Source organism: Pimephales promelas, chromosome 6 (genome assembly GCF_988280905.1).
Source record: "Pimephales promelas chromosome 6, fPimPro1.hap1.1, whole genome shotgun sequence".
Lineage (NCBI taxonomy): Eukaryota > Metazoa > Chordata > Actinopteri > Cypriniformes > Leuciscidae > Pimephales > Pimephales promelas.
The window spans coordinates 39,147,883-39,161,430 of NC_142774.1; the positions used below are offsets into that span (position 1 = coordinate 39,147,883).

Genomic DNA, 13,548 nt, shown 5'->3' on the forward strand with positions numbered 1-13,548 from the left:
TCAGTGTGATTATTGGGACTTAAAACACATTCCAGAATAATAATAATTTAAAAAAAACAACAACAAAAAATGCTCCCAGAAGAAAATGTTATTGCTCTGTGGTTGCTTTGCGAGACTTTTTTAAAATTTTCCGCTTAAAATTTGTTAAAATAGACTCAAATAGGACAATCATTGCCATGCAATATTAATACAAACCATGTCAAATTATTAACCAACCCCTAAACCTACACTGTAAAAAAATATTTTCAAGATTTGTTTTTCACAACATTTTTTCTTTTGTCAAATCTACTTAAATAATTTATTTAGTTCAGATAACTTATTATTTTGAGTTTCTGATGCTTAAATCAATCTCCTTCATTGAATTAACTCACTATTTCCAGTTCAATTTATTTATTTATTTATTTATTTGATAGGGACAATGCACATTAATGAACTTCTGAATTGAGACAACAAAACAGACGTAAACATGCCGGATTATAGCCACAGGGCTAATTTACATCCGTAGTCCCTAGACAAATAACAAAAAATACAAAGATTACAACAAACAAAATAACAACAAAAACAAAATAAACTAAAAAAAAACTAAATAAAAATTACAAGCCGGAATCAACAACAAAAAACACAGAAAACACTTAGTGGTCACAAGACTGAGGTCACAATCAACTTAGAATTTTAAGGCAACCATTACTTAATTTTTTAAGTTAAACCAACAATATTTTTTTAGTTACCTTATATGACCCACTACTTTCATAGGTAAGTACACTGTAAGTACACATAAGTGCACTACTGTAGAATAAATTGGAACCGATTTCAGCTTTCATTTTGAAGGTATTTCATCCAGATATCTGATTGCAGACTTTGAGTTAAGACCTTTTTTCTTTTTTCTTTAAATAGGAGTCGCATGCAATATTACTGAGGTCTTATTCTCAGGAGGTGTATCTGAGAAGCAGGATATTTAAGCAATATTTGCTCTTCATTTAGTCTCATTGTGACAACTGAGAAATGCACAACATCCTATTTATGATTGTCCTTTCCTACGGGACTAAGACAAAACAACACAATTAGTAATAGAGCATTGCTGTGCGACCAGAAATGCAATCTTGCAATTGACAATCCTCTAATCCTAATATGATGGAGGCTGTGATTCCTCTAAACCTGCCTGATTAGCTCTTAACCTCAAGTGTCTTGATCCTTTTAGAGTCCGTTAAAACCTCTTATTGTTTGCTGTCCACTCAGTACTGGAAGAATGAAGCGTGCATCCTTCATCCCAGAGAAAACAGCCGTGTCCTTCAAACCGTTATTGCCCAAGAGTCGTGTAGCGGCATTATGCCCATCAGAGGCGACTAAGATCCCAAGTGGCTGTTTTGGCTGAGGCGGCATCTTCAGCGACAGCCCACCAAAGACTCTTTGGCATGGCTCCTCATCCGGTTAAGGAACGGGATTGGGATGCAGTTGGCAAGCCCTGGGTAAAACTGTTATCGCTCCCAAACAGATAAGAAGCAAATCTAATCAGAGGAGAAAAAAAGGCATATACTGCAATTTTTTCCACTTTTCTTGCTCTTTATTTTATGGCCCCCCCCCTTTCTCTGCCTCTCGCTCTCGATTGACTTTCAGATCCATCAAGGGCAGTCGAAATACAAACGGCATCGTTGTTTTGGAAATAGGAATGAATGTGAACTGATGAATCTTTTGTTATGGGAAAAATCAATAGGCGTATTTGAGCAACATACACAACTCTTAAGGTTTCAGTCCTGTCATTGCGCTTGCACCTTTTCCTATAACTCCGCCAATCCCACACCCTCAATTTGAGCAACTATCAGATTCACTCTGGACTCTATAGGTCAATAATTAACCAAAATAAAACAAAAATATTTTTGGATTTGGATGGCTATTATAGGGTCGTTTAGAAAATGAGAGTGGCCAAGTGTAAATAAAAGCCTATAATTCTTAAATGAAAACTTCGGTCATTACAAAATTTGGTGGGTGCGTTCGACATATAATTCTGAAGAAGCATGCAAATTTTTATGGAGATTGGACCATAGGTGGCGCTAGAACTGAAAAAAAAAGCTTTAAAAACAAATTTGTCTTATAAATTGCCTGAATTGATTTAAATAGTATTTTCCAGCTAAAATGGTTACAGGCTTGCTAAATAAAACATAATACCTTTTGTACGCTTGTGCTTAAAGGTCTTAAAGCGCTTAAACCCCGATGATCTATTTGCGTATCATTTAATGCTAATTGATATTCAGTGTAATCTAACATAAAAAAGATATGCATTTTGAAGTAAGAAAAAGTATACAAAATACTTTTTCTGTGATTGAAATTCAACAATCACATATTTAATTTCAGTGCCTCTATCAATATGGACACAGCCCATCCTCCTCCTCTTCTTCAACTGTCCTTCAACCTGAGCCGTGGGAGTCCGTTTGATCGCATTAAAATTTAACATTACACACAAACACCAACCTGCATGACAGGAGTGATCTGCCAAGATTGAGTTCTATGCAACTCCATCAAAATCAGTGAAGGCTCACAATATTTCCTGTGGGATGTGTTTGCTGCGATCTGATTGGCAAATCTCAGTCTAGTTGCTGACTGCACACAATGCAAACTACTTCTTCCCCGGTCAAGAGGGATTTTGTCAGATGCCTCTAATAGTTCTAATTCTGAGCCGGTCAGGAGTATTTCACGGGGTGGTGTTCATTACAGTGCATTAATCTCGTCATGAACTGATGTTGAACCTTTTATCGGCAGAAGGGGAAGTATAATTGGTGTAAGGAGTTTTTTTGGCGAGATTTTGACGTCATAGATGACTTAGGGAGTATTTGTATGAGTGCGTATGGAGAGCACCGGTTTAAGCAATGCGGCACAAAGAGTTTGTTCATGACCCCAATGGAGAAATGTATCCTGAATATAACCTGTCATGAAAGTTGCTCTGCTGTTTAATGAAGAAAAAGTTGTTAATGCATATGTCTGTCATTGAAAAGGATTATTTTTGCCTACATTCTCTAATATCAGAAGGGACTAACTTGCCCATTATAACCAGCAAACCCTTAACCTCTGTTCCTGTGAGGCAGCATAGCGCCCCTAAATCCCATAGCCAATCACAAGCATAGGTAAGACAGGTGAACCAAATGGCAAAGGCCTTAGCTGCCTTCTGTTTCATCTAGAACATCCCAATCAGAAGAGCATGGCACTTGCAACGACAAGGTCATGGGTTTGATTCCCAGGGAATGCATGAACTGATTAGATGTATGCTTTGAATGCATGTGCACAATGATGCTGGCTGAGATATTGTTCATGAATGGGGTCAATGAGATTTGTTTAAACATATGTTCACCAAGACTGCATTTATTTGATTACAAATATAATAAGAAACATTAATAAAATAACAGCAATCTGCATTTTTAAAGGGATAGTGCACTTTGAAATAAATTTTTGGTATGTTTTAGCTGACCTCAAGGGCATCCAAGATGTAGGTGTCTCATGTTTCATTTGGACTTTAAGGTGGTGACCATAGACCTCCATTATATGACTGACAGACAAGAACGGTTTGACCTTAAAATATCAAAATTGAAACTACTGTGGAAACAAAGACACCTTAATCTTGGATGCCCTTGAGGTAAGCTAAAACATACCAAAAATTAATTTCAAAGTGAACTACCCCTTTAATGCATTTTACACTTTATTTCATTCCTGTAAATGGATTTTTCAGCATTTTTCAGCATTTCAGCATTATTATTCCATATATATATATATATATATATATATATATGATCTGTATTAATCCTTATTATCATAGGATAATGAAGGAGAAACAGGAAGCAATGGTAAAACAGAAGAGGATAAGGGAAAGGACCTTGAGGCAGACTGTGTTTAAAAGTAAAATATTGTTAAGACATCGGTGTCCTCATAAGTGTTATCCATTTGGCTTGTTGTAAATGTTAGGACACTTTGAGAAAATCTGTGCTTTCAAGAAATCAATGAAGCAAAAGTACGTTGAACAATTGACCCTAAATACAACGTTCAAGTGTTTTTCCCTTCGGCATAGCCTTTTAATTAACATTAGCCATTCTTTATAAATATAGATATTATAAAGAGCCATCCTTGTTACATTATGACGAGTGGTCCCGATTCAGCGAGTGTAAGGAAGAGCCTGCTGACCTAACCTGAAGTGTTTAACTGCTCTGAACAACAACACTTTTTTTTCTGTTTTTAGAAGGCAGCATGTTGCCATGGCAACAGAGCTGTGTGCATATCCATTGACATTTCTGAAATTCAGAGAAGCGTTTTGACTCATCCTTTAGAGCATGCGTTCGAAAAGAGACGAGACCTAAAGAAATGATCAGACGCGGTCCGGGACGAGACCTCATCAGACGCAGTCCGGGCCTTTTTCCTGGAATGAAACGGGAAGTATAATCCCTCTGTAAATGCATATGATCAAAATACTGTTATATTGTAAAATCAGCATAATTTCTTCAGACATGGTCCTTGTACTCGCATAACACTGATTTTAAACTGCAAAGCATTTTAATGTAATCAAACACCCAGTTTCACAGTTTAAGATGTCAACATGTCCAATGCGATGCTGAAATGCTGTTCTCGCAGTAAACTGTTGATGAACATCATATGCTCATCCACATGAACAATTCATCACAATAAAAAAATGACACTTTCTATAAAGTCTGCACACCACAGGTTTTATAAAACATGCGATTTACAATTGTACGTTTCATCACTGAGCTTTTGCAGGACGGTTTATTAAAATAAATGTGTAAGAGATGATTTCCCCCAAAGGTTCACAGTTTGACTTTGAAATATTACGCTGACTTTATTCAGCTGCCAGTTCGCTCATTACAATTCTCTTTAGTCGTCTCAGTTTTCCAGGAAAGAAAGAAATTTACCAGACTGAGGTAGAGTCGGATAGCTTAAGGTCGAATTCTCACTAGTAAGTTGTTTATTAGCATGCAAATTATATTGTCTGTTTATTACTATTTATAAAACATATATTAATGCCTTTTTCTGCATGACTACATCCCTTGATTCTACAATTCGCAGTAATTAGGAGTTTGTCATGGCAAAAGTCATAAAAAGGCCTAATCTAAAGTGTAACTTCCCAACAGAATCAGAAAAAAAGCAAATATATAAAAAATAAATACTTAAAACATAATCATCCAGTAATGACTTTTAATTCAGAATAATGTGTTATTTTACTTTAGTATTATGGTATTTTAGTATTATTTATATAGCATTATTTTTATTAAAAATTTGAATTATTTTTTTTTTTTTATTTTTTTTTTTTTAGCTTAAGGTTTATGTATGTGTGTTTGCCTCTTTTTTTTTTTTTTTTTTTTGGTGTGATTTTATTTTAATTATTTATAGTACTTTTTGGAAAAGTGTTGAAAAGACAACAATTTTAACAATGTTTTGCGAGTTTTCAGCTAATATCTATATTTTCTTTTAATTCAGCATTATTTCAATTAACAAATATATTATTATATTATTGATAGCTTTAGTTAAAAATAACAACTCTTAACTTCCACTTTTAATGCATTACAATATCCTTAGCTTTTATGGAAATATGTTATGTTACCATTACTATTTGTTTTTCATGTAGGGTGAGCTGGGCTTGGAAAAAAAAAAAAACGCGTCATTATTTATTTGATAGAATGTATTAATGTTTTTATTTTATTTTATTTTTTTTTTTTAAATTTTAAATGTCTTCAAAAATTAAAAAAGTCAGTCTCATAGAATTATCTGTTATATTCATCCAAAAATCAGCGCACTTTTCATTTGAGTGATTGTGAAGATTACATGATGGGACACTGGGAAATAAAGTGGGAGGAGCTTGTAGCGTTCAGAGGTAACCTACATAATTACATGTCTTGCGTTCCCACTGTGATTAATTATATCTGTTGGGGGTTGGAGGAGGGAGGTCTAATTTTGGACTAGGTGAGGGGCAAAAAAAAAATGAGAGAGAAACAGTAAGGAAAACGAGAAGAGGAGGAAGAAAGAAGACATTACATAAGCAACAACTTATCAAAATCAGGTTGACAGAATCGGGGTGCCGAAGACAGTGGTGCCTCTGAATGCTGCAGGAATTTGATGCGGTTAAAAATATGTTTTCTTTACCGCTTTTTATTCCTCGCTCAGCTGTTTCTCGTCATGGTGTTCCACAAGCATCAAGGGACTAGCAAGCGCTGTGTGCAACAGGATCGGTTTGGACGAGGATTATTCGCTGCTGGTACAAACATTGTTCAAATAACTGATAAAATTGGACGAATGCCTTTTATGAAAGACTACAGGACAATATGTTTAATGCTAGGACCAAATTGTTAACGTGTCTGACTGTGTGTGTTTAGGAGAGGATCATCATATGTTAGTGTGTGTGTGTGTGTGATTACAAACAGATTTAAGCATGATGTATTCATCCATATTGAGGGATTACATGCTTTTGTTGCAAGGTTTACACTAGTTATCTTAACAGGCTGAAACAGATGTCCTTCTCCCACTAAATGCCACCATGTATAAGCAGGTTTCATTTTTGTTGAAGTTAAATGTCCATCACTCTAAAAACTATATATGAAGAGTTCAGATGCAAAAGCCTCTAAATGCCATTTGAAATTTTCTTCTTTAATGATGATTTTTATCAAACTTGTACATTTAAGTTCAGTAATTTCACTTAAATAACAATTAATAGGTAATTATCATTGCCATTTAAGTGAAATCACTGAACTTAAATATACAAGCTTGATAAAAATGATCATTCTAGAAGAAATTTTCAAATGGCACTGAACTCTTCATATATATATATATATATATAACCTGCCAGTCAATCAGCTAATATTAATGTTAAACCTTTCTCTAATGGTGCACCAGCTAGACCAGCATTAAACTAGCATAACGTTGCCTTGACTATGATACAAATTCATGCTGGTCTTTTCAGCAGGGAAGCCGTCTTTAAAGGGAACACAGTGTTCCTCTCGAAATCATCACAAGAGCATTCAATCTCGACATGGATGGCGGCGAGCCTTTGGGTGTGGGCTTTAATCTCTCGTCTGACAGCGGTGAGAACAGCAGAGGTAGTTTGTTTGGGTGTATTACTGCTTGAAGAGAACTTGGGCCGTGTGAATAGTTGGCGCTCAGAGGTAGTGAGCCTGGGCTGGTAATAGGATTACACGAATGAATGGTTTCCTTGGACCTTCATCATTTAAGGCTAACAGTCCACATGATGGGAACCAATTAAAGCTAACTCTTTGACTGGTAGACACTGACACCACATCAGAGTAGAAGAGCAGAGGGCTTTACTAATACACAACCAGCACTTACTGAAGTGTGGGTGTGTTAATGTTAACGTGGCAGGTTCTAGGTCTTTGTTTATGTGTTGTTTGAAGGTTCCTCATTTTATTTTGGAGGTGTGCTGCTATAGGATTACATGCATTCAATGTCAAAAAACACATTTTCTCATACGATGTAATGCACATTACCCCATTTCTCAAAAGAGCATGAGTATCTCTTTCCGAGAGACTCCTCTGCTCTGATTGGTCGGACACTGACATTATGCAAATTCAATGTGAGACTCGAATCGTTGATGACTCGTTTCAGCAGTTCAGAATAGATTTTTCTTTTAGGAGACAATTACCTTTATTTGTCGTGCACTTTGATGTTTAAAACTTAGCAGACCTTTTACATTAACAAATAGCATAACACACTACGTGAAAGGTGATACCTGAGCATAATAGGAGCACAAATAGACATATCAAACTACACAATGAACATGAAACTAATTCATTAAGCTTTTGGAGGCTTTTAAGACAAGGTCACATATTGATAACTAATTATCTCTACACAACCACTTTCATACAGCAAGAACTGACATTGATTACATTTTCTTGCCTAATAGGAGAGTATATGAGCATGTTATATCACTTATTAAGTGAGCGAGTTTCCAGGTACAAGCAATTTGTCTGTCTATTGAAAGTGAAAATGTTGAGTGACAATTATTTGCAACTATTTGATCTATATATTATAATGCAGCTACACTGCCCAACCCAAAATTGGGTCAAATATGGACAAACCCAAATGCTGGGTTAAAAATGAAATTAACAAATGTACAGCTGAAAGTGAAAGTTGAAGTTGGGATAACAATTTTAAGTGCATTTTTAACCCAACATTTGGGTTTGTCCATATTTGACCCAAATTTGGGTTGAAACAACCCAGCATTTTTTAAAGTGGATTTTCCTCAAAAATATGCAAAATTGTTTTGAGTGTATACGCTGAAGGGGAGACACCCCATGTGAACAGGAACAAAACATAAAACAGATATCAGCATGAAACTTCCCCAGTTGATTACTGACATTAAGAGAGTTATCTTTTGTTTTACAAGCTATTACACTCTAAAAAAAATGCTGGGTGGCTATGTACAGTCAACAATTTGTTTTTGTTTTTTGTTTTTTTGTTTTTTTTTCACAAAATAAGCCTTGTAATGGTGATTGCAAGACTAATCTACTTCACATCTGGGTTGAGTATACAATACTGACCTAATACTGAATGTATTTAGTCGTATATGCAAATATTATGTTAAAAGTTTAGGTGTGGGGTACGTGTGTATTATACAGTACTTTTGGGTAGAATTAGTGTTGTGGAGTGTGTGTATTACACGCAAACAAACTGTGTATCAAATGCACGTGAAAAACTCATTTTCGTGTATAAATTACACAATGCATGTTATATAGATGCATTTACGCTGATATTTTCAATATTAAATGTTCTGGATTACTATAAATAAAATTGTGGCATTCTCCTCTGCTGTGTCCCAAAAAAAGGCAAAAATGCAAGATATTTAGTTCTAGAACGAAACATGATACTTGACAGATATTCAATCCTACCAACCATAGGGAAATTTAGAACGGATAAGCTAATCGAATGAAACCTAAAGTACCGATCTAAAAAAAGAGCACAAGCTTGAGATGTGAGCGTGATAAAGCAGTTTTGAGAAACTCTGCAGACGAGGTCATCAACAACAGAAAGCTGTTGAGCTTCGATTGCTGACATGACTGGCATATCTTCTGCTGAGTAAAACTTGGAGAAACTTCGCTATTATGAGTTTCTGATGAACAGCAACTGAAAAATGCACTCCAAGATACTCTTGGCAGTCGACGGTAATCATTCATGTCAGGGTGGAGAGGAAATTGGCATCTAGAAGGAGAATTTTGCTGAGGGTAGAAGCATCCCAAAATTATCTTCAAAACCTTTTTTTATATACATTGTGGACTATATGACTGCTTTTCGATGATGGGAAATGCATATGGCAGTTATCGATGGCAAAAAGCAAACTCATCTTGACTTATTTTGGTCCCTGCCATGATATTTTCTCACTTTCCTACTAAACAGTAAACTTACCCACAAAAAAATAACTGGTCAAGAGCAGAGCTGCATATTTACTCTATTTAGAAATACTAATTGCAAAAAAAAAAAAACATGATCATAATTTCTAAATTGTGTTCAGCTAATCAGCTCGTTCTCATCCCAAGGCGTCATATAGTGACGCTTTTGACAATGCGTCAACATTCAACGCACACGGCACCCTTTAGCGTCAATATAAAATGCTCTGGTTATGGTAGGATTAGGTCTGGGGTAGGGTTAGGGTTAGACCACTAGGGGGCGCCTTCTGGCCCATATACTGTATATCTGCGTCTCATATAGTGACGCTTTTGACAATGCGTCAACATCCAACGCACATGGCACCCTTTAGCGTCAATATGAGACGCAGATGTATATGGGCCAGAAGGCGCCCCCTAGTGGTCTAACCCTAACCCTACCCCAGACCTAATCCTACCATAACCAGAGCATGTTATATTGACACTAAAGGGTGCCATGTGTGTTACTGTCAAAAGAGTCACTATATGACGCCCTAGGATGAGAATGCGTTGCGCTAATATGTTTGTACATTTCAGACAATGGCAGTCTTACAGGTAATACTTTACGAGCTAATCATTTTTCAATATTACAAAAACATATAAATATAAAAGTGAACAAAAATGTTGTTCGTTGTTAGTGCATGATACCTTAACAAATTAAACTGAAGTCTTACTGTCACGTTCATCAACTTTTCAATTGCTCCCCATCGGCGTCAAAGTCCCGCCCACTTGCGAGCTCCTCCAATCATTTTAGACGTGACCCGGGCCAACATTGATTTGAAAGCCCGTTCAATAAACCAATACTTCATCCCATCCTCATGATGGTCTCATAGACTCCAAAATTATGTTTTTAGATCCAATTGTTCTGTGATTTGTTACAATCAATGATAGCAAAAACTCTGCAGTGTGGTACTTTGCTGAAAAATATTGAAACGCATGAGCATTAAATAGATATACAAGACATTTGCTGCATTTTAAATGGAATTATAGTAGAACCCTTGCTTACAGTGCAGTTTTATACCTTATATTATTGGGTACAACATTTGGAGTGCAAGAATGGCTATTTATGAAGAGATATAATATTAATATGTCAACTCAGCATTTCATAAACTCGTAAATCAAGGGCAAAGTCCTTTCTTTCCCTTGTAGCAACTACTGAACTGTACAGTAAGTGCTCCTAAAGCCTTGATGTGTTCATCTCTGAAGTGCTCTCTACGTACACGGCGCAGTGTGTGGACAGAGAGAGAAAAACAGGACTAGCCTGTGACTGGCAGCTGATAACGCACACCTGACACAACTTCACTCTCATCAGAGTTGCATACAAAAAGAGGTGCTGGTGTCCCAGTTCGAGGAGTTCCCAGAGGAGGACACGCTTCTTTCTCTTCCTCTCCTTGGCGTCATTATCCCAACTAAATCTGAACTGGGACGCCTGGCAATCTATGCGCGCCCCTGTGTTCACGGAGGCAAGCTTCTGGCTACAATGAAGATACAAAATCCTGTCCTTCATTAGCATTGAAAATACTGTCAATACCGTCACCAATTCCCTGACCGTTGTTCCCCCTACAGACTCTGCATAGCTGTCACTCCATTTTCTAAGGCAAGAGTCAATGTTATGCTCATGTGTAGGGCGAGGGATTTGAACAGCATTATCCCAAGCATTAATATTCATGTGCATAGGAATCCACCGTTTATAAAAAATCATCATGCTCAACCATATTTTGGAATGCATTTTTTGAAAAGTTTGGACTTTCATTGATGCAAAATTTCAGCAATGCTATAATTAAGTGGCCTATTAAGTAAAGATGACTTAAGTGACACACCATTGACATTCCTTTATGTTTATCTCCAAACATATATCTTACACAGTATGATTTTAAGTGTTCCTGCACATCACTGACCGCATGTAAACCCTGTTTAGAGACCTACGGCACAGTTGCATTGGCCTCTATATGCTTTTCAATGCACTTGGAGAGAGTGAGAAATATCAGCTTCAACTTCTCAGAATCCTTTGATACTCTTCATAGGACAGTTCACCTAAAAACTTAAAGAAGAACTCCCAACACTATCCCACGACCAATTCGTACGAATTCGACGCATGATTAAAAAGTGTCTAATTCGTACGACCTCACTCGTACTAATTCGTAAGATTTGTCTAAACCCACGTGATGGTTAGGTTTAGGGGCGGGGTCACTCGTACGAATTCATACGAATTGGCCAATTCGTAAAATATGTACGATTTAGCAAAATCGTATTAATTCGTACGAGTGAGGTCGTATGAATTGTTACGAATTAGCCACTTTTTAATCATTCGTCGAATTCGTACGACTTGGTCGTGAGATCGGGTTGGAACTCCGGTCACTTTTAACACTGAGCTCATTTTTTTTGTACATTTGGAGTGCTTTCAGTACAGACGAAAACGACAAAATTCGGTGTTTCCTACATCGTGTTATCTTCTTTTTAAAATTCGCACCCTGTTGACTTTAATGGGGCATGTTCTAAACCTGCTTTTAGCCTCTTAGCATCCTTGATTTGTCATTGCGAGTGCACAGCCATGTGAGTGGTGTTATTAAGAGTGACTACGGTCAATCTGACTGCAGTAGACGTGAAAGATATGAATAAAAATGATGTTTATTCAGCCAGCTCGCATACCTCTATTTGCTTCCTGTTTTCGGTCGAAGCCCAGAGTAGTCGATTGTCGAGTTCACGTGAACGATCATTAGTGAATATCATCTCAAACCCAACATTGTGAGAATATCAGCTCAAATGGATAGTTCATCCGGACCAGATGTTGAACACACAGAGGAGGTTTGAGATGATCGACAAGTTAAGAGATGATCGACAAATTAAACACTTAATTGCTGCAATTTTGCTGCTTTGATGCCATTTATATTGTGAAAAGCGCTATATAAATATACTTGACTTGACTTAACTGTTGGTGAGTTTGTCAAATCTGTTATGGTCGAGCCAAAATCTACTCTGCTATTTTTATGTCGTGGTTTTGGATGTTTTGTATCTGGTTCACATTATTATTAAAACTGCACTGTAATGCGCCTTTAGCATTACAGTTGCTCTCATTTGGTTAATTTAGTAGTAATCATCAATAAATCATATTGTGTGTACATGGGAAATTGTCGACACAAGCCAACAATTTCTTAGACAGTCTCATATTTACACAGGTTTTAGTTTTTTTGGGAATGTTGCCATTTTTTCAATCACTAAACGTTGAAAATTGAGAAAATAAATTTCACAGGCCAAATAATTACTTGGAAGATTGCTATATTTGTTCCAAAACAGTCAGCAGGGGAGTCAGTAAACGGTGACCATGTTTGGCACCTTGAATCATTCAAAACATTTCCATGCCAGGCTTTTTTGCTATAATTACTTGAAGAGTATGAGCTTCTGTTATATGTATTTTAGACAATATTTTGTGAGAAAATATATGAAAAAAATCTTTCAGAAAGAACTTTTTGTTACAATACTCTGAACTCTGGTGTGTGTTAGACATGAATGAAACCTCATTGTGTGGCTTGTTGAGAAGAGATGTGCTATTGTTTTTCTAAGCTAACTATGTAAGATAAAAACCTCTCACACAACTTTGCGATGCTGTTTACAAATATTCGTTGGAACGATTGTTTCGGGAAACACCGACTCGTTGAACTATGCTGATAACGACGGAACTTGCGACCATAGTTGGCTAACGATGCTATTAAAATCGACAAACAGAAAAGACATTATAACAAATCGAATTTGGATAGTGTATTTACGACTACTTACCAACATCTTACACACGTGAACCGATGCCTAATATCGCGATGTGTGCGGAATGAGACTTCTTCTATGATATTTTCTACTGATAAAATTGGCGTCTGCACAGGTTTGCCATTGAAAGCTATTGAGTTCCTAATTCGTCATATCGTGACGCACAGGGGCGTCTTTACAGTGACGCTGTGGGTGCTTGACCATGATTCAGTGAGAATGGGTTGAAATGAATGGATCATATGACAAAGAAGCAGAAAGCTTTCCCAAAAATGGTCCTTTTATACAGTTTATTTCAATGTAGCCTGAACAAAGGAAAATACAAAGTCCATAAACTAAGGAAGGGTCACAGATCAGTCTATCCTTGAGAAAT

At 36.6% G+C, this 13,548-nt stretch overlaps 1 protein-coding gene across 4 annotated transcripts in view; it reads left to right on the forward strand.

Annotated features, from left to right (window-relative positions):
- slitrk5 (SLIT and NTRK like family member 5) overlaps positions 1–13,548 on the forward strand; it is a 78,193-nt gene that overhangs the window by 44,984 nt on the left and 19,661 nt on the right. The window contains exon 5 of one of the 4 annotated variants that reach the window (XR_016168949.1): positions 3,508–3,609. The exons of the other annotated variants lie outside the window; for them this stretch is intronic. The gene's annotated coding sequence lies outside the window, so the exon portion shown is untranslated. Of the gene's footprint in view, positions 1–3,507; positions 3,610–13,548 lie in introns of those variants that run through there. 4 annotated transcript variants of the gene reach the window in all.